The sequence below is a fragment of the Mesoplodon densirostris genome, chromosome 16 (assembly GCF_025265405.1).
Source record: "Mesoplodon densirostris isolate mMesDen1 chromosome 16, mMesDen1 primary haplotype, whole genome shotgun sequence".
NCBI classification, from domain to species: Eukaryota; Metazoa; Chordata; class Mammalia; order Artiodactyla; family Ziphiidae; genus Mesoplodon; species Mesoplodon densirostris.
Genome location: NC_082676.1, coordinates 57614729 through 57640506, shown reverse-complemented (window position 1 = coordinate 57640506; position 25778 = coordinate 57614729). Strand labels below are relative to the sequence as shown.

Below are 25778 nucleotides of genomic sequence, written 5' to 3'. Positions count from 1 at the left end.
CGTGCCACATCTTCTTTACCCATTTATCTGTCGATGGACATTTAGGTTGCTTCCATTTCCTGGCTATTGTAAATAGTGCTGCAATGAACATTGTGGTACATGTATCTTTTTGAATTTATTTCATTTTCTAACTGACAAACAATCAGGAAATGACCTCTGTCCAGTCTTGTCCAAAAGCCAGAAAGGGAGTTAACATCATCCCTTCCAGACCCAAGAATGAGAACCTTAACAAGAGATCCCCTACATAAAGGTAAAAGGTAGGGGGACATCCCTGGTGGTTCAGTAGTTAAGACCCCAACGCTTCCACTAGAGGTTCAATCCCTGATTGGAGAACTAAGATTCCACATGCCAAGTGGAGTGGCCAAAAGAAAAAAAAAAGATTGCCTTGGGTATTGTTCACCCTTTGCATTTCCATTAAAAAAAAAAGAAAGAATGAAGGTAGATGATGACAAAAGAAAATTACCCAAATCCCCAGGGCAAACATCAGCCAAATGTGAACATAAACTTTTTCACACTTGAAACCATCACCCAACCAAGACCTATCTTTCATATCTAGTGTTTTTTCTTTTCTTTTCTTTCCTCTTTTTTTTCCTTTTTTTAAAAAATTAACCGCTGCAGTTTTACTAACAGTGTTTCAAGTGACGGAGAAGACAAAGGCCTTCAAAAGCCAACCACAGGGATTTCCCTGGTGGCGCAGTGGTTGGGAGTCCGCCTGCCAATGCAGGGGACACGGGTTCGAGCCCTGGTCCGGGAAGATCCCACATGCCACGGAGCAACTAAGCCCGTGTGCCACAACTACTGAGCCTGCGCTCTAGAGCCCGCGAGCCACAACTACTGAAGCCCGTGCTCCTCAACAAGAGAGATCACCGCAATGAGAAGCCCGTGCACTGCAATAAAGAGCAGCCTCTGCTCACCGCAACTAGAGAAAGCCCGCGCGCAGCAACAAAGACCCAACACAGTCAAAAATAAAAAATTAAAAAAAAATTAAAATAAATAAATAAAAAGCCAACCACAAACTATGGCAAATACTGAGCAAAACAAGCCAGATGCCAAGAAACCCACACCGTGAATGCCATGTACCCGAAGTCCAGAAGCAGGCAAAAGGAATCTTGGGGGTGTAAGTTAAGAAAACAGTTACTCTTGGGAGGGGAAGGAGAGTCTGGAAGAGGCTGGTGGGTGAGGGTGTCTAGTCATGTTCTCCTCATCTGGGGGTGGTTACACAGGAATGTCCACTTTGTGAAAATTCGAGTTGTACAATTAAGTTATGTGCCCTTTTCTGTATGTATGTTATAGTTTTAAAAAAGTAAACACACACAGGGACACACAAACCAACCAGTTCTCATTTTGAAAAGTGAGAATCAGAGCAGCCAGGCACATATTTCCTTTTGTGAGGGCAAAGAACCGTTTTTTTTTTTCCCTGCAGAACTGATGCCCGCCTAGAATTACATGGCCTGGACCCAGGGTGTGTTCCTGTCTGCAGTCCCATGCTCGGCAGCCCCCGGGCAGCTGGAGAAGGACACAGTGCGGTCCTTTGTCTGCTTCTGTTTTTCCAAAGGGGCAGGGCTAACGCTGCATTAGAAGATCCATTCAAACCTGTCTCAGGAGAAACAGGGCACGGAGCTCCGAGGGCAGCAAGCCACAGTCCGGGGGCTTGGCCGGGCCTGTGCAGCTTCCCACGCACCATGCCTCCCCTTCTAGATCCCGTGGGAAGCAGAATCGATTCACTCTGCTGCGGGGAGAAGGGGAGAATCCTTCAAGGACGCTCTGCCTTTCAGCCCAGCCCGAAAGAGGAGATTTCTCTGGGGGAAGAGATGAAAGGGCTTTCAAAGTGGAAAGAGAGGCATGGGAAAATGACCATGCATAAAACAAAATCCATAAATAAAGCCAGATAGGTTGGAGCTGGGTTCTAGAAAATTGTGAAAGTCCTATGGAGATGTTTGGATCTCATTCTATAAGCCTGGGGCTGTCCAAGGGAAACTTTCCAGAAGGATGGAAATGGTCTCTATGTGGGCTGTTCATTACGGTCGCCAGCAACCACACCACACTGCCGAACACTTGAAATACGTCCTAGGAACTGAATTGTTAAATTATATTTATTTAGATTGAAAATCGAATACAGGGAATTCCCTGACAGTCCAAGTGGTTAGCACTCCGTGCTTTCACCGCTGAGGGCCCGGGTTCAATCCTTGGTTGGGGAACTAAGATCCCACAAAAAAAAGAAAGAAAGAAAGAAAGAAAATCGAATACACAATTCATTTACTGGAACATTTTTATGTAAGTCTGGGACTCCTTGGGTATGTGAATCTACTTTCTCAACAGCAAATTTAAGGAACTCTGAATTGAGATCAAATGTTTTTGATAAAATTTTAGCATCCAATTTGGGATATGATGTCAACGTAAAATACACCTTGGATTTCAAAACATTTTTAAAATGTTAATGTGAAACACCTCGTTCATAGTTTTTTATATCGACGCTAGATTGAAATGATAATACTTTAGATAGCCAGAGTTAATATATTGTTCCAGTTCATTTCACTTGTTTCTTTTTACTTTTTAAAATGTGGCTACTAAACAATTTTAAATTGCCTATGTGGCTCGCTTTCTGGTTCTATGGGACAGGAGCCATGGAAGGTTATAGAGAAAAGGAAAGGTCCAACCAGGGTAGACAGGGTAGATGAAGCAGAAGGTCTGGAAGGGAAACAAGAAGCAAAGCTCGGAAGTCCCCTGTGTGTGGGTGAAAGGCCCAGGGTTGGGGGGAGTCTACACACCAGTCTACAGTGGGGGGCTGACCCCAGAACATCTTTGTGAAAACAGGCTCAGGGTTTAAAACAGACTGACTGTGAAAAGTGGTTAAGGTATGTAACTGTGTCAATTTCCTCTGACCCACAGGAACAGAAACGCAGAAGTAGGAGGGAAGACGGGCCACAAACATCAGCCCCAAGATGCCTCTCTACCAGGCTCACCTCCAACGCTGGCTGCTGTCCCCTCCCGGCTGGCCCCAGACCTCCCCACATCCGTGCACTGGGCTGGAGGGAACTTCAGCTGGGGGAAACACGGCCGCCTCGTGCTCCCGGGTAATTTACATCTGTGCAGAGCGTCAAGGACTCACTGTCCCTTCCTGTCTCAGGAAAGGCAGACCCAGAGCTGCCAACACGATTTATTATGAAAACTGAGTCATATAAAAAAACCCACAAGAGCAGAAAGCACCATGTGTCCAGAAAGCCTAAAATAGCAGTTTGCTGTGGTTGCAAACGGAGTGCTTCGGGAAGGGAAACAGAAGGTCTTGGGGTGCCCCAAATTTTGCAAATAGTTTGGGTCAAACCATTGCCTCTCTCCTCCAAAAGGAAAGAAACTCAGAGATTGTGAATCGTGCTGCTGAGAGCGAACACACAGGTGTTAGGAAGCTGGGGGGAGGCGGGGTTCTTGCCAAGACATCTAAAGGAAGGAAGGGCCTGAGCTTCTGGTTCTGTAAATTAATGTCTACCCACCCCTGCCCCTGTTTTAATTGACCATCATCATCTTTCTTGTGGTCACGTCCTATTTTCTGGAACTTCAGGACACTCTCTCAGGAACACTGCTTTTGGATCAAACAGCCACATAAACACGCTCATAATTCTGAAAAGAACAAGAGCAACGGTCTAGAATGGTTTAAGGCAAGGAAGGAAGGAAGGAAGAAGGAAGGAAGGAAGGGAGGGAGGGAAAGAAAACTCATAACTAGCTGCTTTGAAAGCTTTCTAAATAAATTCCACAGCTTGCCTTCCCCCAGGCCCCAGGCCAGGAAATGCCACTTCAGTCAATCCCATTTCTCTCCCTCTCTTTTTTCTTTTCTCTCCCCACCCCCATTTCTTTTTAATTTGGTTTCCCCCAGGGGCAGGAGGCCCACCTAGCCAGCCACTAAGCCACCCTTCCAGAAAGGATTTGTTCAACTGGCCTCCACACCCCCCTCCTCACCCCGACAATGTGAAATTCTTAAGGGCAGACACACATGTGGACACAGACACACAGACACACTCCACTGTCAGCAGAGAACCTGCATCCCTCCAGAGCCGCCACCTGTGTGCTGAGGCACTAGGCACAATTCCATCTAATACTTGTGACCCATTTTTCTGGGACAAACTGGAAACCACAGGAAAGTGTCTTTTAGTTTAACAAAACAGAAAAGCCACAGTTTTGCCACAAAGAAGCACGGCCTTGAGAATCCTTTGGTGGCCCTGGGTGGCTGGGGTGCAGCCTCTGCAGAACCCAGGTTGCCACAGTTACGGGGAGCTTTGTGGGGGAAAATAAAGGAACAAACAAGGGGGTCTCCTTCCTCCCTCCCCAGTTGTTTAACTTTCTTATTAAGCCCCTGAGACTGGCTTTTCTCCACTGTTTATTGAAAAGGACACATTGAAGGGATTCTCCACCAACCTTCCACCTGCCCCCGCAGGAATTAAGGAAATGCTAAGGGCTGGAGATGTCTGTTTCCACCATCTCATAATGACTCTTATTAGCTCCTTCCAAATGCAGAGAGAGGCATTCCAAACACCTTTTTTTAAATATGGAAAAGTTGACCAGGGCTGACCTCACGGGCATGTGACCCGTGTAGGCCCACGGGGCCCTGCACGCGGAAGGGCCCCCCAAGCTCCGTTGAATGCTGCTGCCATCTTGAAATTCCAGACACTTCTCGAACCCGAGGCCCTGCCTTTCCACGCTGCACTGGGGCCAAATGTTAGGTAGCCAAATCGTGACCATTGGTTACAGAAAAGGAAAAGGAGACATTTCTGATGCATGAAGAGATGCATTCCTGATGCAAGAAGAACAAGGCTGGGCTTCCCTGGTGGCGCAGTGGTTAAGAATCCGCCTGCCAATGCAGGGAACACAGGTTCGAGCCCTGGTCCAGGAAGATCCCACATGCCGTGGAGCAACTAAGCCCATGCGCCACAAACTGCTGAGCCAATGCTCTAGAGCCCACGAGCCACAACTACTGAAGCTCGCGTGCCTCAACTACTGAAGCCTGTGCGCCTAGAGCCCGTGCTCCGCAACAAGTGAAGCCACCGCAATGAGAAGCCAGCGCACTGCAACAGAATAGCCCCCGCTCGCCGCAACTAGAGAAAGCCCGCATGCAGCAACGAAGACCCAACACAGCCAATCAATCAATCAATCAATCAGTAAATAAATAAAAAAGAACCAGGCTTGGACTTGGAAACTGGCCCATGACCAGCTGCATGATCCTGGGCCCCACTCTCTCATCTGTAAATATGCCAGTTGGAAGTTTGGGGTCCCTAGCTGAAAACATCCCTTGTTCTAAGACTCAACGATTAGCTGGGTGAAAGATATTCTCTTAAATGGGCAGTGAGGGCTACACGGATATTTATTCCTGGGCAGGCCTACGGGACTGAGTCTGGGAGTAGCTCATTCACTGAACCCAGTATAAAACAGGATTTCCCAATCTTGTTTTCATTACAGCTGCCTCCCTCCCTCCCCTCCTACCCCTGGCCCCCAAGGAAAAAAATTAAATTATATTTAAATGCAATTAATTAACTTGAATATAATTTAATTTCTACCTAACAAGAAAAATTAAATACTAAGAAATAAGATTTTGTTGGGCAGGGTTGAGCTTTGGAGGGCCACACACCACTGTAATAGTTCAGATTTTTTTCACCTCTCCCCTCTCCCAAGAACCAATTTTCATTCCCTTGGATCCCCAGTGAGAACTCACTGTTTGGAAAGAGGTAGCTGGGCCCAATGAGTTTCGCCAATCACCCACATTTATCCATTGAGTATTTCTAAAATACGACTCCTCCTTTCTTGGTGTCAAAAGTGCAATTGTCCGAACTCAGTTGTTAACCTTTTACGGACCAAGTCCTAGGATCCCTTACATCAGCCTGTTCTTTTCCAGGCGTGCTCAGCCCTCTCGCAACTTAATCTCATGAGCCACAAGGGAGGGAAGTGGACAGGGGTAGGGTGATCAGATGGAGGGACACTCCCTTCTGTTGTACTGGGGCCAAGCAGGGCTGGGCTGGCGTCCACTTCCTCCTGCACCCATCACTCCTCTGGGTCTTGAATCTGCTGGGTCCTCACTCCAGGAAGAAAGTAAAGGGTGCTCGGGGATTCCAAATAACCAGACTGTTTACGCCTTATTTTGGCATCTCAGAGTCCAGAGGTCCTGGCCTGATCAGAATCTACTACTCATCTCACAACTGCTACTCCGCACCCCATCCCAGATTCGCAACTGCATTAAGATGAACCATAACGGGCTCTTACTTTACCACAGCGGGCCCTTACATGCATCATCCCATGCCATTCCCACACCACTGAGTCAGAAATTATTGTTGTCATCAACCCGATTTACAAATGAAAAAACTGGGGCCCAGAGAGGTTGAGCAGCTTATCCAAATTTACACAGATGGAGTGGTTTGAACCCATGCCCCTCAGACTCTGGAGCTCTTTAGAACTCATCAGAATACCTCCCAGGCTGGGAGATCCAGACACAATCAGCAACTCGTTTTGCACACTTTGCCCCTCCAATGAAACGTGAAAGGAAAATCAATTCTCAGCGGAAGCAACACATTTGAGCCCGAGGCGACAGGTCACCCCCTTTCTCTCTGCCTTCCTAACACCCGTGAAGATGCATATACACAGACTTTCACACCACACACTCAAGACAAGATTTAAAAAACTACCTGCCCATTACGGACTCCAACTAATTCTGTCACGAGGACTTCGCAGTTCAAAACGATCTACTTCTTTAATGAGAATCAGGGGTCCAGGAGGTCAGTGATCAGCCAAAGTTAGATATCCACAGAGCAATTCCTGCTCGTCTGGGGGACACAAGCAACGAAGGGGAGATCTCAGAACTTCTGAGATGCCACATTTGCTTCAAGCAGCAGTGGGGGGCTGGGATATCTCTGCCACCTGCTGCAGCTCCCAGGGAAGAAAAGGCAAAGGCCATGCCAACCGAGTCTCAGAGCAGGCTTTTTAATATTGCTGTTGAAAGACTGTAGCAAAAAGCCCTCAAAATCCTGGAGAGAAGCCACGCCGGTGGGTGCAGTGATCTTCGCGCCTTGAGCTGAGATTAATGAATTGATCCTGAAACCTCGAGACACAGGAAAAAACTCCGAGTCACTTTCAGCAACAGATTTGTTCCTAAAAAAACTCGGCCTAAACAGTCTTAGAATTCCCGGAAACACCCCAGTGGAGCTGCTATTCCGGGCGCTCACACGAGCTCTGGGAGTCATCGTACTCGGTCTGAGCCTGCACCGGTGTTCACTGGATAACTTGGGGTCCCAGCCTGGCAGCGTTTGCCTGGAATCCTAAATTCAGAGGCAGGGGCCTGACTTCCAGGAAGCCTAGAGATGGCTGGCCGACCAGCTTGATCACTGATACAGCGGTTCCAAAACATCGCTGGGATGAACCTCGAAAACATGATCCTAAGTGAGAGAAGCCAGACGCGAAATCATTGTATGATTCCATCCATTTATACGAAATGTCCAGGATAGGGAAATCCAGAGACAGAAAACCAATTAATGGTGCAGGAGCTGGGGGTGGGGAGGGGAGGATACTGGGAGGAAACAGGTACGGGGTTTCTTTTTAGGGTGATGAAAATGTTCTAGAACTGGATGGAGGTGATGGTTGCAAAACACTATGAATGTACTACTTGCCACTGAACTGTACACTTTCAAACGGTGAATTTTATGTTTGGTGAATGTTACCTTAATAAAAAGAAAAAAAGAAAGAAAGAAAAAGGCAGTGCTAGAAATCTTTATCTATCGTCTCCATATCACAAGCCAAGGCCTGCAATTTGATCCTCCAAATCCACCACTAGCCTCAGTTCAATGCATTCAGTGGCCCGTTTACCTAAAATTGAGACCACTGGGGTCTTTCTGACACCAGCCAACGTGCCCCCGACTAAGGTGACCTAAGGCCCTGAGTTGCCTGGGATGGAGGGGGTTCCCAGGACACGCTGAACCCCTAACTCCCCACCCCGCCTCTCACTTCACCTCCCACCACAGTTGCAAATTGATGTGTCTGCAGCCTGGCTTGGATGTCCCCAAACATGCCCCAAGCATGCTCTTTCCTCTTTGCCCCCTATTTCCTTCCTTCCCTATGGGTTTGCAAATTCCTCTCACCCATCATATCCCTGCTTGGCTGTCACCTCCTCCAAGAGGTGATCTCTGGCTTTCCCAGAGGAGAACTAATTCCTCCCGAACCTCTCTCTACACAGTGCAGAAATCAAGGGTGCAGGGTCTGGAGCCAGACAGTCTGTGGTCGCATCAAAGTTCCCCTGGGCATGACTTTGGTGCCTCAGATTTCCCATCTGTAAAATGAGCACACTGGCAGCTTCTTCCTCATGAGGCTCTTGGGAGGATTAAACGAATCCACTTGCGAAAAGGACCCAGAGCAATGAGAGACACATATGCCCTCAGCACGTGCTAGCTGTCATTAACATATGTTTCTCTGCTGTACTTGTCACAGGGCACCTTTCTCGTCTAAGACGTCTTCCTAACCAGTCTGTGGGCCCTTTAAGGGCAGGGATTGAAATTATTAAAATCTGCATCCCCAGCACCTAGAACTAAACTCAAAACATCATGGATGCTTCATAGGGTAACCCACTGTCCCAGTTCGCCCAGGACAGAGGGATTTTCCCGGATACAGGATTTTGGGTACCTAAATTGGGAAAGTCCCTGGCAAAGACCAAGACAATCTGGTCACCCCGATATTTCCACAAATGTTTGGAGAAAATGATACCTATGTGTAAAAGGGACACCAAGACCCATCTTGGATGGCATCAAGATTTGGAAGCAGAAATAAATGGGAGGGTCTTACCCTAAGAGCCTCAACTTAGAATCTGACAAAAATGAAGTTTTTTTTTTATAGGAAGATGTTACTAACAACAGGCCTTAATAACAGATGGCCTCACAGTTCAGCTCAAGGGAACATGAGGATTTGGCCAAATATGCTCCAGAACTGGCATCACTTAATTGGTCTGGAATCCTTTGTTTCCTCCAGAATTCCTTGGGGAGAATGGTATTTCTCAGCAGGGCACCCTGTGATGTCCAGGCAGAAGATCAAGGTGTGGGTGGAGGGACTTCCCTGGCGGTGCAGTGGTTAAGAATCCACTTGCCAATGCAGGGGATATGGGTTTGAGCCCTGGTCCAGGAAGATCCCACGTGCCATGGAGAAACTAAGCCTGTGCGCCACAGCTACTGAGCCTGCGCTCTAGAGCCTGCGAGCCACAACTACTGAGCCCGCAAGCCACAACTACTGAAGCCCGCACACCTAGAGCCCGTGCTCTGCAACAAGAGAAGCCACCACAATGAGAAGACCGCGCACTGCAACGAAGAGTAGCCCCCGTTCGCCGCAACTAGAGAAAGCCCACGCGCAGCAATGAAGACCCAACACAGCCAAAAATAAATAAATAAATAAATAAATAAATAAATAAATAAGTTAATTAATTAATTAAAGAAAAAAAAAGAAAGAAGGGCTCTCCTCACACCCTTTGGGAAAAAAAAAAAAAAAAAAGATGTGGGTGGAAAGAACTTGAAAAGGGAAGTGTGGAGGCAAGTAAACACAAACAAGACAAAATCAGAGACAAAAAGAGCCACAGTCTCTAAACTTCCAGATCGGTTCATTTTTACTCTTCGATGCAAGTTTCTGAGGCTGCTCGTTCCTGGGCTCTGCAGATGGCGCCCCTGAATTTTGCCGACAACCACTGCTGGTTCTGGTTGGGGTTTTAGAAGAGAGCGAGAAGGAGGCGCTTCCTGCGGCTGCACCATCCACCCAAGATCTGAACTTATGAGCAGGCTCCTCGCTGCCACCAGCCCAAACTCAGTAACACCTGTCACCCCATGTTCATCACCTGGTCCTCGGCATGGCTCTGAAGCCACTTGTTCTACATGGATGGTGTGTCAACCATTCTCCAAAAATGACAATCTATTTTCATGGGTGTCAAGAAAATTCAGAGGCTCTAACGAGCTTCTACCCCAAGATAAACATCAGCAACTGCTGCTGACACATGTGGACAGGAAGTGGGGGGACAGGGACGGAGTTCACACCTTTGAGCATCTCCACCCTCAGTGCTTACTTAAAACCAGCACGGATGGAAGGGGGACTCTTGGCAGATGAGGGGCTGAAAGAGTCTCAGGTGATTTTTTTCTTCCCACTCCCAATCCTTTCTGGTGAAATGACCGACAGGCAGGCAGGGTCCAAAAGCAAAGGAGGAGGAGGACAGAGAGGTAATGCCCGATGCGGAGAATTCTCCTTGGGCAATTGTACAAGACACATGGGCTTCACAGGCGACTCCGATCAGGGACTGACCTGGTGGAGAAGCAAGGCCATGGCCACTGAGCTCAGAAATGTTACAGGTGGGATGTCTCTGCCTGGTACCCAAGATACGGTCGCATGTGGGGTCTTCAGAAACACCTGTGTGTGTCGCCTGTCATTTACAAGCATGGGCAGGCACCACCCACCTCTCAGGGGACAGTAGGAATGACGTGGACCACGACCTGGCCTGCTGAACACCCAACAGTGATTTGGAGAAAAGAGAAGACATGGAAGAATGTGAGCAGACGGGGCACGGAGAGGGGAACAAAAAAGCCCCAAAGAAAATTAAGATGATAGGATTTTAAGGTAGGTTGATTGTTTAACAGCAGTAACTGGGACCAAACTTCCTTGGCTCAAATCCCAACTCTGCCATGTCTAGGCTGTGTGAACTTGGGTGAGTTGCTTCATTTCTCTGTGCCTTGGTTTCCTCATCTGGAAAATGGGCTAACAATCGTACCCACACCTTCACAGTGTTGCAAGTTGGATGTGCCCAGAACACTGGGCACGTGGGTCACTACGAAAGCATTAGTTCTAATTACTTACAGGGAAGCAGAGTAAAATCCGGGGAGGGGGTCACTTGCCCTCAGTGACACAGAGGTCTCACTGCCAGGAGGCAGGAGGACCCAAGCACAGACTCCATCACACCACATGCCCCTGTTCTGAGGCCTCTACCTTCAGGCCTTTACTTGTTTGTCCTAACCCCCTACAGTCTGACCCTCCCACCCCCACCTGCAGTGCATAGGCAGGATAATGCCCCTTAAAGCTGTCCACATCCTAATCCCCAGAACATGCCTTAAATGGCAAAAGGGACTCTGCAGCTGTGATGAAGTTAAGGCCCTTGAGATGAGGAGATGATCCAGGTGGGCCTGAGACAACCATAGGGGTCCTTAGAATAGGGAAGCAGGAGGGCCTGAAAGAGAGAAGAGGCCCATTGGCTTTGAAATTGGCCCACGGAGCCATGAACCAAGACATGCAGGCGGATGCTAGATGGATTCCGGCCTAGAGCCTCGAGGAGGAATGCAGCACCTTGAGTGTCACCCAGTGACACCCATTTTGGACTTCTGAGCTCCAGACTGTAGGATAATAAATGTGTTATTTCAGCTACTAGGCTTGTAATTTGTTACAGCAGCCAGAGCAAACAAACCTGCCCCCTCCTAGCTAGGTTGCCCAATCCCCCTCTGGCCCTGCAGACTCCCAAGGGGGCTCTCCCCCTCCCATGGTGGGTGCCCCCCATCAGAGACCTGAGCCCCTCAACCTCCCACCCAGCTCCCAGGCATCTGTCCACCCACCCTCGGTACTGAAGGAGCCCTTCTCTGGTTCAAATTCCACTTAAAGCCCACGAGTGTGGCCACCCTGCCCTGCCCCGCCACATCCGGGGGACTTTGCTCCAACAATGACCCCTCCTGCCAACCCTGCCCTCTCAGCTGGCTTCTCTCCTGATCTCTAGGCTGGTTCAAATCTTTCCTTATTAAAAGGTAAAAACCAAAACCCCTCTCTTCCCTCAGCCTGGGTCCTCAGCCCCTCTGGCTCCCTGCTTCTCTTCCGTGTCCACGGATTCACCCCTGGCCACCAGCCTCCTTCCTCCCTTGGCCATGACCCCTCCAAGCCCACTTCCCATTTCCTGTCCTCTTCTGCCAAGGCTGCTGGCATCTCCTCTGGAAGGACTGCCTCACTGGCCTGGCCCTGCACCTCTAACTTCAGGGGCTGTGCCTCCCCATCAGCCCGTCCACAGCAGGTCCCTGGGGACTCGGGGGTCTGCACGCAATGCCCACTGTCCCCCGAACTCCTCAACCCCACACCCATCATGCTGACCGTGACCCACCCCTGGACAGCTCCCCCCACCCCCACCCCCACCCCGGCCAACCCAGTCTTCATACAGAAAGATGCTTATCTCTCTCTAAAGCAGGCAGATGCAGTTAAAGCGACTCAGAGACAGATGGTCAAGCTTAATGTCATCAGTGAGAAGTCGTGTGGACATCACACACCTGCTGATCTGACGGAGTGGAAAGGGCACTCTGGCTCGGTGGTCTTGCTCCCCAAAACCCCTGTCCCCAGGCTCATCACAAGAAAACCTCAGGCAAACCAAAATTGGGCGACTTTCTACAGGGGACCAGGCCAGAACTCAAAACAGCCAAGGTCATGGAAAAAGGAAAGTCTGAGAAACTGTCACAGATCAAAGGAGAATGACAGATGACAACCGAACAAGAGGTAGGATCCTGGATTGGACCCGGGGATGGAATCCAGTGGAAAAACTGGTGACACTCAAAAAGTCTGGAGCTTGGTTAACAGGAAGTTACCAATGTCAGTTTCTTAGTTGTGGCGAATACACCCTGATGATGTAAGATGCTAACAGTAGGGGAGGCTGGATGGAGTATACGGCACTTCTGCACCAGCTCTGCAACTGTTCTGTATCTCTAAAGCTATTCTAAAATGAAAGGTTTGGTAGACAGAGGTAACAAACGTATGGTTACCAAAGGGGGAAGGTGGGGAGGGATAAATTAGGAGTTTGGGATTAGCAGGTACACACTAATATACATAAAATAGATAAATAACAAGGACCTACTGTATAGCACAGGGAACTATATTCAATATCTTGTAATAACCCATAATGAAAAAGAATATGTATACATATGTATAACTGAATCACTTTGCCATACGCCAGAAACGAACACACTGTAAATCAATTATACTTCAATTAAATAAATAAATTAATTAATTAAATGAAAGGTCTGTGTTTAAAAAAATCCACAACTGATACCAAGATCTTTTTTACCCATCATTAGATTTGCCATTTTCACCCTGGCAGAGAGCAGAATGTTTGATTGTACACAGAGCTGGCCTGGATGTGGATGAACAGGCCTCTCTCCCAGAGCCGATAGGAAGGTAACCTGAGTCTCACACAACAGAAGCATCTACCAAAATTTAACATGCATGAGTCCTTTAACCCAGCAATTCCTCCTCTAGGAATCTGTATCAGAGCTGACCCCATGCATGGGTGCAGTGACAAAATGATGAGCACACAAGGGTACTCACTGCAATGTTGCCAGAAACCACCTAATTGTCCATCAGCAGAGGCCTGGGTAGACCAGTTATGGCGCATCCACACAAGGGAATAGTATGCAACCATCAAGACAGAATGAGGGGGCTTCCCTGGTGGCGCAGTGGTTAAGAATCCGCCTGCCAATGCAGGGGACACGGGTTTGAGCCCTGGTCCAGGAAGATCCCACATGCCGTGGAGCAGGTAAGCCTGTGTGCCACAACTACTGAGCCCGCGTGCCCTAGAGCCCATGCTCCGCAACAAGAGAAGCCACCGCAATAAGCCCACACACCACAACGAAGAGTAGCCCTAGCTCACCGCAACTAGAGAGAGCCCGCGCGCAGCAGCGAAGACCCAACGCAGCCACAAAAAAAAGACAGAATGAGGAAGCTTATGTGCAGACATGCAGTTCTCTCCGAGATGTATCAGTGCATGAAAAAAGCCCAAATGGTGTTTATTGTCATAGGCCATCATTTGGGTAAAACAAAGAAGGATATATGTATTTCTTTGTAAAATATGCATAAAATGCCTCCAAACGTATACACAAGAAACTGGTAACTGGGAATTCCCTGGCGGTCCAGTGGTTAGAACTCCGTGCTTTCACTGCTGCATGATGTGGCCAAAAGGAAGAAAAAAAAAAAAACAAGAAACAAAGAAACTGGTAACAGTGGTTGCCTGTAAGCAGAGGGGGGAGGTGCACTGGGGGATGCAGCCAGATGAACGCTTTTCACTCTTATACCCTAAGTTGATCTTTTGTATATTGAGCCATAGCAATATTACATAATCAAAAAATTAAATTAAGAAAAAATTAATAAGTTAAACATATTTGTAACTTTCAAAATTTACAGTTCTATAATCTATTAATTATAATTTAATTATTTATATTATGATGTATTTATAATAAAATAAGTTTTAAAATTAATGAAATTTAAAATAAAATACATTAAACCTTTTATTTTAATAAATTTATTTTATTTATTTTTGGCTGCATTGGGTCTTCGTTGCTGTGCACGGGCTTTCTCTTGTTGTGGCGAGCGGGGGCTACTCTTCATTGCAGTGCGTGCGCTTCTCAGGGCGGTGGCTTCTCTTGCTGCAGAGCACAGGCTCTAGGTGCACGGGCTTCAGTAGTTGTGGCACGCAGGTTCAGTCGTTGTGGCTCACGGGCTCTAGAACACAGCCTCAGTAGTTGCGGTGCACGGACTTAGTTGCTCTGCAACTGGCATGTGGTATCTTCCTGGACCAGGGCTTGAACCCATGTCCCCTGCATTGGCAGGTGGATTCTTAACCACTGCGCCACCAGAGAAGTCCCAAAACTTCTTTTTTTTTTTAATGGGGAAAAAGAGCCTCTTCTGCAAACCCATATTTGCTCTCCCCAGGTTGGTCTCTCTTGTCCTCCCACCGCTGGGTGAAATGACGTCATCATTAAAGTTACTGATTGGGCCTCCCTGGTGGCGCAGTGGTTGAGAGTCCGCCTGCCGATGCAGGGGATACGGGTTCGTGCCCCGGTCTGGGAGGATCCCATATGCCGCGGAGCGGCTGGGCCCGTGGGCCATGGCCGCTGGGCCTGCGCGTCCGGAGCCTGTGCTCCGCAGCGGGAGAGGCCACAGCAGTGAGAGGCCCGCATACCGCAAAAAAAAAAAAAAAAAGAAAAAAAAAAAAAGTTACTGATTACTTCTCTTTGGTGAAAAGATGTGCACTCCACCGTTTCTGCTATATCAGCCCCAAATCTGTACTAACAACATCCTATCGGCCAAAATAAAATTCTTCTCTTCACATTTTACGCTATGATCCATTTTTCAGGCGGGAGGTTCTGAAGGCTGATGGCGGATGTGGGATTGGGGAGGCATGGACCCTCCCTCACTGGCCTTAAGGAACCCATTTAGGGAGGCAAAGTTAACCAACATGGGGATATATGGAAGCAAACGCAAAGGGGAAACTGAGCCCAGATTCTAAGGCAAGTGGAGGGTCTAAGAGAAGAGAAGGACACAGGCGAGGGCAGAACAGGAGGGGGGTGGACCGTGCGGCAGAAGACACAGAGGCAAGCACACCTGTGTCCTGTGGGGCGTGAGCAGCGGTTGGCCAGGTGGGTGGGGTCGGGTTACAGGAGCACTTTCGCCATCAAGAGCCTGGCCCTGGGACTTCCCTGGCGGTCCAGTGGTTAAAGACTCCGCGCTTCCACTGCAAGGGGAGCAGGTCCTATTCCTGGTCAGGGAACTAAGATCCCGCATGACGCACAGCACGGCCAAGAAAAAAAAAACAAAGAGCCTGGCCCAGGTGAGGTGGGGACCAGGCTACCAGGCTGGACCTTCTGGGGAGGGACCCCCACGCAGGTTCTGTTTCATTAACCAGCAGCCCAAGAGCAACTTGAAAAGCCCCCCAAAGTTTTCAACTCCTGCCAGGGAGAATTCAGATTCTAAAAATAAGCCTCAAAACCTAGAATACCAGGAGAAAGCAACCACAGCAGAAGCCATCCAACAACTCCCCTGTCAGTATAAACACACATCAAAGGCCCAAAGGCCCGTAGCCAAGGGGTCCTCTCCCCAGATCACGTCTCAACACAACAAAAACTCATCTCATAATTTCTGGTGTTGCTTCATTCTGATCGAGGCCCCTTTTTCAATATCTCTCCCCTGAAAATCTCTTAACCATTTTCTAAAATGATCCCCTATTATTTCTCTCTGCCTTCTTAAAGTCAAGAAAGAAAGGAAGAGAGAGAGAAAGAGAGGGAGGGAAGGAGGATTGGAAGGAAGGAAGGAGGGAAGGAAGTAAGGAAGGAAGGAAGGAAGGAGGGAGGGAGGGAGGGAAATGCTTGTGTCAGCATCTTGTGGTTCTGTGATACCCCAGGCTGCTGAGAGCCCCCATCCTACTCCTCCATTTGCTGCTTCAAAGCTTCCAAGGACTGGAAAACCAGAACCCAGTGTGTAAGAACTCTGTGTAAAGTTAAGAATTACTAGTTTCCTTGGGTGCCTCCCATGAGAAAAGTAAACAAGCTTGGGCATTTATCTTGATGATAAATACCTGCGTTACTTGGGAGACTCCTCAATTCTGGCCATAGTCCAGATGACTGTAGGTTTTATAACTGCCATACCTTTGAAAATTATATAACAGTCTTGCCTTTAGCAAGACTTGAGGTGAGAACAGGGTGGTAAACGTTAGCTACTGCAGTCTTTTAAGGCATGCCCCGCTTCCCCTTGCCTATCCTATACAACCCAGCCCTGGATGACAGAAGCCTTCCCCCTGTGTCCTAATTGCTTCCTGTCTGCAAATTAGATTCTGTTGCCCTAACTGGACTGCATTACACCCCTCCAGGGAAGGGCTATCTTCCATGTTTCTCTGGATCCCCCAGAGCTTTAGCGAAAGCAATGCACAGACAACCTCCTGGCAGAGCTGAGATTTCATGCGCACATATGGCGTATATATATCCCATATACGATGGGGGAATCTATAGTGCACGTTCTTTGAAAGAGTGTATTTTGGGGGGGTAGTTTTCTTTTCCAGTTTGAGATATAACTGACATACAGCACTGTGTAAGTTTAAGGTGTACAACATAATGATTTGCCTTACATACATCACGAAATGATTACCACAATAGTTCAGTGAACAGCCATCCTCTCATAAAGATTCAACACTAAAGAAATAGGAAAAAAAATTCTTTTCCTTGCGATGAGAACTCTTAGGATTTACTTTCTTAATAAGTTTCATTCAATGTACAGCCATATTAATTACCTTTATTATACATTTACATCCCGAGTACTTACTTATAACTAAAGAAGTATTTCCTAAATGAAGACAAATCTTCCTTATAGAAGAATTCCAAATGATATGTGTAGAAGCCCCCTCCCTCCAGGAGGTGGAGATTAATCTAGCCCCTCCCTCTCCTAGGTGTGGGCTGGATTTAGTATCTTGCTTTTAAAGAATAGTCTAGGAAAAGAGAAAAAGACTAACTATCTGCAATGGAGAAAGCTGGCAAACACCACGTTAACCTAGAGACGAAGGTTAACATCATTAGCAATGTCACATGGGTATCATGTACCTCCTGATGTGATGTGATGCGAAGAGCCCTTCATCTCTGTGGCCTTCTTCCCCCAAACCCATAACCCCAGTGCAATCATGAGAAAAACATCAGACAAACCCAATGTGAGGGTAATTCTATAAAATCTCTGCCCGGTACTCTCTAGAAAGTCATGAAAAACAAGGAAAGGAAAGACTGAGAAACCGTAGTAGACGGAGGAGACTGGGAGATGGGGTGATTAAATGCAGTATGGTACCCTGGGTGGGATCTTAGAACAGAAAAGGGACGTTGGTGGAAACACTGGTGAACTCCAAATAATGTCTGGAATGTGATTAACAGTGAGCTACCAATGTCAGTTTCCTAGTTTGACAAATATCCTGTGGTGATGATGTAAGATGTTGGGGTGGGGGTAGACGGGACGACTGGGTGAGGGGTAGATGAGAACTCCCTGCACTAACTGCTACTTTCTTGCAAATCTAAAATTAAACTATAAGATGAACTGGAGCAGGCAGGCCTCACTCAAAAGCATTCAAGTTCAGTTTTTAAAAACAAAAACAAAAAAATTTTAAGGTTTACTTTTTTAAGTTTTTTTTTTTTTTTCTCAAGTGTATTTTGGTTAAATGGGAAAGGTTAAGTGGAGGTGGGGGTGATGATCAGGGTTTCTATTATTTCTCACTGAGGATGAGGGGATGGATACTTAAGTAGGTAGATAGATATCACCATATTTAAGCAAATGGGCCTTAGAGTTTAATGAATCTCCAAACTTCCCAGCTGAATGCACACTGATTCCCGGTCACAAATCTGTACCCCCTCCCTTAAGATAGATTTTTAAAACTCTCACAAAGTGGTTTTAACCACAGGTAGGTGATAAACTCTTCTAAAAATATATCCTCCTGTTTTCTAGATTTAGGTATTAGATCAACATACAAAAGGGCAAAGCCTTCAGAGAGAAGATAAAGCAGCTTTTCCACCATCAACTTAATCCTCTAAGATCAGTTCTTTCAGGAAGAAAAAGAGGAAGACTATTCAATTCCACTCTCTGCCCCCACCGTGCGGCCCCAGAAAAGAATCTTGCTCCGAGTATACGTGCATCACAGAAATGACCCCAGGAAAAAAAGGCATTCCTTCAGCAAAAGAAGGACACACACACACATGCAAATTGTCAGGTCCCCTAAGAAAACAGTCTAGTTTGTACACAAGGTGGAGAACCAGCCGAGGAGGTCAAAGAGAGCTGGTCTTTCAGTCACTAGAGAAAAATGTTCTTTACAATAATGTGAGCACAAGTGAAACCTGATTTCAAAAACCCTAACGAACTATCTGACTTCTACATTTAGTCAATCAAATATTGTTCAAAATACTTAAACTAAAGGCCACTGGCTAGCAATCTTTAAAATACAAAGATTCTGCGACGCTGTGTTTGCTGTAATGTAATTTAACCCGTATATGGCACCAGGAAACGGCCCAGGCAAATGGTGCTTCTTAAACTCTCAGTCAGTAAGGAGGAAGAATTTAGACAAAAGGGGAAATTGGGATCTCCAACTCTCTTTGGGAAAGGAAGTGAGAAATTACACTAAGGTTCTTAGGCTAATGGACCCCAAAACAAATTCAGATTCGGTCTCCCTCAGTTAAAAAATACCAAAGCTCACAGGGAAAGATTTCAGAAACATGTTTTCAAAAGACATCTTCTAAATTCAGTCTGTTTCACAAGTCAAAGATAAAGTGACCACAATCTGAGAGCCAGGTTCAAAGATGGCATAACTACAAATTACAGTGATTTGTAGAATGGAAAATCCTTCCACTGGGGAGCTGGGCTGCTCCCCCAAAATCAGAGAGGGCAATTTCCCCCTAGATTCCTGGTGAAACCACATCCCCAGTTTCCACATGAATGATAGTTTTTGATGAAACAGCACAATGAGAACATTAATGGGACTACATCAGGAGACAAAATGATATGTACCCTGATTACAACTTCATAAAAAAACAGGCACCATGACAAAAGATAAAACTGCCAAATAAGGAAAACTTATTGCTAGTTGTTTCGTTCACAGGGTGAGATTATACCTGATAATCTTCTTTATCTTTCATGCTTTCTGTAATATTGTTATTTTTTACATAACTTTAAAAACTATCAATGCAGCCTTCATGAATAACCTCCCTGGACTCAAGGTTAGGGCAAGTCAATGCTAAGCTCTTAAATTTACCCCAGGAACACTGTCAATCCTAAAACTCCATGAGCTAAGTAAGCTTCAATTCTCCATCATCATTTTCCCTGAAGTTACCTTCTTCACCCACAAAGAAAAAAGTGCCTCTGGCTTTTCCGATCTTGGTGAATTAACTTCTTACCTACTAGGTGAACAGGGAATCACCACACAGACACCCTTGATATTTCCTTTCTTCTGTCCAGGTCTTAAACCCTATGAAACTACACACAGTTCTTCTACCGAAATAACCTGAGGCTAAGGGACAACTTCATTAGCTACGAAAGTGTTATCCTGACTGCCCAGAGTGCAAATAAGATGAAATTGTGAGGACCCGGGAAAGTACCACTTAGAACTCGAATAACAATGTTAAGATAAGTAAACACCAGTCAAGTTCACAACAGGCCATAGGGGGGTCAAATGGGCACCAAAGACACCATAAACACGTCAGTACTGAAGTACAGCAGAGTTAAGGAGGCCTTATTTGCATGATGAGATGGACCACCTCGCCCACTGAGCTATTTTTGTTGCAGTAAAAGCACAAATAAGGACAAGTCACTGTGCCAAGACTCTAGGACTTCGTGTCAGATCCCGCTTTTTCCACGTCACTGTAGCTGGGGTTGATTCATCTTCGGTGGGAGAATTTTAAGTCCCTGATGGCATACTCCTGGTTCTCAGAGTGGCACCATAGCACCTCTGGCTGTGGGTAATGGCAACAAAGCATGCCCTGTCTATCTCCTTGAAAATGAACTTCGGCCTTCCAGTTCCTTTGCTCTCAGTGGTTCCCCTTTTACTGTCCTCAACTATGGGCTAGTCTGTGCCTCCTCCGAAGCTTTGCTGAGCCCCTTCTGCTCACTCGGAATGCTGCCCATCTAGTCCACATGTACCTTCTGCTACATGTACTCAGGCCTCTGCTTTTCTATGAAACTTTCCCTGACTAACCTGGCCCCCAACTCACAGCTCCCTCCTTTCCATTCCTTTCAATCCTTCCAGAGTCACAAGGGCATTGCTGAGCACTGGCTTTTCACCTTTGTGTGTTTCCATTTTCCACCCACAGCATAAACCCCTCAGGACCGGGAGCCATTTCTTCTGTGTCCTTTACAAGGCAAGGGTAGCACTTTATTTCCCCACAGCTATCCCGTAAAAGCGACCACAGGAACAAAGGGAAGTTTACTCGCCAGAGACAGCGAAATGACTTCAATCTAGTATTTTAGAGACTTCAGAAATTGATTCTCCATCTCAGATCAATCACCGAGTCACTTAATCCATGAAAACATTACAACAAGGATACTTTTACAAATCTGAATAAAAGCATGTATTATTCATGCCTTAAAGTAACAGGAAAGAGGGAAGATGGGCCTCTCCCATCGTAGATCTACAATAAATGTTTCTTAGAGAGTCTGGTGCACATTTAAATTCCAGAGCAAGGACTGGCTGAGAGGTAAGCCAAGGGCAGCATGGCTGTTATTCTATGCCAGGTAGAGCAAGTCACCTGCTCTCTGGACTCCGAGCCAATTGTGATAAAACCAAACATGCTGGTGGAGTCCCAGATACCAGCTCATCCCACTACACGGCATCCAGGTTAGTCCCATTTTAAAAGAGTCACCCAGAGACGTCTTGGGGTAGGAGTAGGAAGGTAAGGGAGGCAGTCAAGCACACACTAATGCAAACCATGTCTTTCCTTAAAAGGGTCCCAGGGGAACTGCAGGGCCAACCTGCATTCCAGACACCGCCTGAACCAGGGCCAGCTCAACAGGCCAAGGATTTATTCCCCTTGGGAAGACCGGTGGGAGAGTCTACCCTGATGGGCTAAGATGGGAAGGTCCTGTGGCTTCCAGAAACTGGATTTCCCAGCCACCAAAGCTCAGTCCAACAGGCAATGACATCAGCCCCACTTATGGGAAGCACAAAAGCCACCAGAAAACTATTCAAAGACCAGCTGGCCTGATCCCTGGAATGCACAGCCCTTCCAGAATACACCCATTTCCCATCACCTCCTCTCCCTGACCCTGACCAAGGGCTTCTGGCACAACAATGACCCCACTGCCCAGATCCACAGGGGCCTGTACAGCAGAGGGGAGGGGGCAACCTGCCTATCTTGGTAGGGAGGGGCAATGTCCACCTCGCCAGAATGTGCCACTGGCATCCATCCAGCACCGGCAGTGGACGGGGTCCCGGGCCAGCCCTGCACTCACAGGGTACCCACCTTACCCCCCATGAAGGGGGCGTCTAGCCAGGGCCCAGGCTCCCTTTGCTCTGTGTCCCGGATTTTCATCTGCTGGGGGCTCCCTAGGCCCTCGGGTGTCCACACAGTCACCGTCTGAGAGCCGTCCTGAAACCTGCGGGGAACCCCCGGGGTCAGGGGAAAAACGCAGATGCCGTGGCCCCTAGAAGTCGAATTTCTGGGACCGGCGTCCGGAAATTCGTCGGGCTTTTTTGTTTGTTATTTGGTTTTGTTTCTAAATCACCGGGTGATGATTCTGGAAATCTCAACTTTGAGACAGCTGCCACCAGAGCGAGTTGAGACTTTCCTGAAAAGCCTCGGGGCGTTCTCTCCGGGGAGGCGGCCCCGCGAGTAGGAAGGGGCGCGCTTTCAGGTTGGGGCGGGACGACCCCACCGCGCGCGATCCGCGGGCGATCTGCCCACTTAGCAGAGCAGGAACGGAACCAGCCTGTCCCGCGGCGGGAACAGGCGCCGAGAGGCTGGAAACCCGGCCTCACCGGCCCCGCACAGAAGATCGAGGCGGGACCTCGACGCCCTCCACCCCACCTCGACCCCGGGGACCCGTCAGGGTTCCCGGCCGCCACGACCCGCGTGGAGCCCGGAGCAGGTGCTCGCGCCCCACGGAGCCCGCTCGCTCCCCACCGCCGGGCCGGGGTACCCCCGATCCGCGCCCCGGCCGCTGCCCGCCCCCATCCGCGCCCCCCACCCGCGCCCCGGCCGCCCGCCCTCCCGCGCCGCACTCACCGCCGCCCGCGCAGCCAGTCGAGCCGGGAGGTCTGAGCTGGCGGTACAGGCTGGCGGGCTGGCGGGCGGGCGGCGGGGAGGAGCTCCCGGCGGCGGGGGCGGGAGCTGGACCGGCCGGGGCGGGACGCTGCGGCTTCGGCTTCCGGCTTCTCCACGCCTCCGCGCGCGGCCGGGACCCGCGCGCAGCCACCTGCGGGGGCCGCTAACCCGGGCCTGAGAGCCCGCCAGGGACCTGCGACCCTCCGGCTTCTGCCCTTCCCCTCCACCCCTCCGATCTCCCACTACCCTCGAAACACCCCGGGTTACACCCCAGACCCCGTTCACTCCCTGGAACCCCCAGTTTCAGCCCAGACCCCACTCGCCCCATACTGGTGTCTCCCCTTTCGGATTCTGCCCCTGCTCGTCGATCCCCGCCACGTGCCCGGACACCCTTGAATCTCCTCTCCTGATTTCCATCCCCTGCTCTCCCCGGCTCGCATGGGTCCCCCATCTCTGGCATTCCTTCTTCCCCACCCTCAGACTATGCGGACCCCCACCCTCGAGTTCCATATCCCGCGCCAAGGGATCCAGTGCTCCCTGCCCTCCGGAGGGCGGCCCTTCTCTCCCCATAACACATTTCTGTACATTCAGACGCATCCAGACAGCCCAAGATGCTCTATGTGCCTTTGGCCAAGTGCCCACTTTCTCTGAGCCTCAGTCTCCTATCTGTAAAATGGGCATAACAGTGCATATCTCAAAAGATCTACGGGAGAATTAGGTGAGCTAATGCAGGCAAAGCGTTTAACACAGATTGCGTTAAATAAAACTTACCCTATGTTATAAAGCAGAAACTAACACACCATTGTAAAGCAATTATATTCCAATAGACATTAAAAAAAAAAAAACTTACCCTATCTGCTAACTATTGTACTTTGTATGCCCCCAGGGTGGCCCGTGGCCCCTCCATCACTGAAAACTGGAAATCAGTAACTACTGTTTCAGCAAAACCCTCTGCCCCTAAACAGGTGCTGCGTATCTGATAAGAGCCCCCGTTATGCTGCTACAGTAATAATAGCAGCCCTGATCCAGCAGGTCCCCCTGGGAAGTCATTACAGGGCACTGATAAGCTGATGTGGCTTTGAGAGTACAGAGTCCTGGAGAATGGGTGGAACCCTAATGTGGCTACCTAGAGAAACGCCACCTGGGCGGGGAGCCTAAAATCCCCCTTGCGGATTCATAGACCTGGATCCCAGAACTCCTCTGGTGGTGGAACCCTCCCCCCCTTTACACTGAGACCCAGGCAGAGAGTGACTTGCCCAATGTCTTATAGCAAACTGTCCCCTTCTTCCCTGCCCAAAGCTCTTACCACCTTTCACCACGTGGACCCAGCTACCAGCAGCCACGTATTACTACCAGCCCTGGACATATTACTCAATTAAAGGAGGGGATTTCAAAGTTCTCCCCAGCATGAGAAGTTGCTACGTAGATGTTATTAGTGATGCCAATCTTTTCTTGTTTTAAAACTATAGAGAGGGCTTCCCTGGTGGCGCAGTGGTTGGGAGTCCACCTGCCGATGCAGGGGACACGGGTTCGTGCCCTGGTGTGGGAGGATCCGACGTGCCGCGGAGCGGCTAGGCCCGTGAGCCATGGCCGCTGAGCCTGCGCGTCCTGAGCTTGTGCTCCGCGACAGGAGAGGCCACAACAGTGAGAGGCCCGCGTATCGGGAAAAAAAAACAAAAACAAAAACAACTATAGAGAAAGCTGGATTGTGCCCAACACCTGATGTCTTGACATTAACACAGAGTATCACAGACCATTGATAGCAAGAGGTGAGCCCTACAGAAAATGTGTCAGAGCAAAACCTTGAAGAAACAGCCTTTCTGCCTTTCTTCCTTCCTTCCTCCCTCTCCCCCATCCTCTTCTTTCCTTCTTCCTTCCTTCCTCCCTCTCCCCCATCCTCTTCTTTCCTTCTTCCTTTCTACTGAAGGAAAAGCAATCACACACCTGAATTTCCTTCTCTATTACTCATTGCTAAGCCATCTTCATTCATTTCTCTCCCCCCAACTGCTGAGCCACAACAGGAGCTGGTTTTGTTTTCTCATCTGTCCTAAATACTTACTGCATCCGTGAGTTTGCGATTATTTATGGGGAGAGTTATAAAACTGTAACCCTTTTTTGATCCCTGAAAAAAACACAGAGTTGGAATTTCCAACCCAACGCTTCCAGGAAGGGAAGAGAAGTAAACCAGCCACATAATCATCTTTTTCTGTGTCATCAATAGACACAGAAAAAGCATATGACAAAATCCAAAACCTTTTTTTTTTTTTCTCCATTTTTTGGCCATACCACACGGCATGTGGGACCTTAGTTAGTTCCCCAACCAGGGGTCAAACCCACACCCCCTGCAGTGGAAGTGTGGAGTCTTAACCACTGGATCGCCAGGGAAGTCTCCCAAATCCAACACCTTTTCAAGATATAAAGACACTCAACAAACTTGGAATAGAAAGACACTTCCACAACCTGATAAGGAGCATCTACGAAAAGCCCAAAGCAAACATCATCTCCATGATGAAAGACAGGATGCTTTCCCCCTTGAGATCAAGTACAAGCAAGGATGTCTGCTTTCACAACTTCTATTCAACACTGTACTAGAAGTTCTAGCCAGAGCACTTAGGCAAGAAAAAGAAATAAAAAGCACCCAGATTGGAAAGGAAGGAGTAAAACTATCTCTATTTGTAGATGACATCATCTTGTATATAGAAAATCCTAAGGAATCCACAAAAACTGTTAGTGCAAATAAACAAGTTCTGTAAGGCGGCAGGATACCAGATCAACATTTAAAAAATCAGTGGCATTTCTATACACTAGCAAGGAACAATACAAAAACGAAATGCAGAAAACAGTTTAACTAAGGAAGTTTAAGACTTCTTCACTGAATGTTGCTGAAGGAAATTAAAGAAGACCTAAATAAATGGGAAGATATTCACGTGGTATATCGGAGTTCTATCAGAGAAATGGAACCAGAGATAGATAGATACATAGACACATAGATACACAGATATAGATAGAGAGATAGATACGAAACTCCTGAGCAGGAGCTGAAGCTCTAGTCCATAGGTGGAATTCTTCTGGGAAACCTCAGTTTTGCTATTAAGGCCATTCAACTGGTTGGATAAGGCCCAAATTACCAAAATAATCTCCTTAAAGTCAACTTGTTGTAGAAGTTAACCACATCTACAAAATACCTTCATAGCAACACCTAAATTAGCGTTTACTTGAATT

General features: G+C 48.0%; 1 protein-coding gene across 6 annotated transcripts in view; it reads right to left on the bottom strand.

Annotated features, from left to right (window-relative positions):
- LITAF (lipopolysaccharide induced TNF factor) overlaps positions 1–25778 on the bottom strand; it is a 112823-nt gene that overhangs the window by 8955 nt on the left and 78090 nt on the right. Inside the window, exon 1 of one of the 6 annotated variants that reach the window (XM_060078548.1) lies at positions 22518–22566. The exons of the other annotated variants lie outside the window; for them this stretch is intronic. The gene's annotated coding sequence lies outside the window, so the exon portion shown is untranslated. Of the gene's footprint in view, positions 1–22517; positions 22567–25778 lie in introns of those variants that run through there. 6 annotated transcript variants of the gene reach the window in all.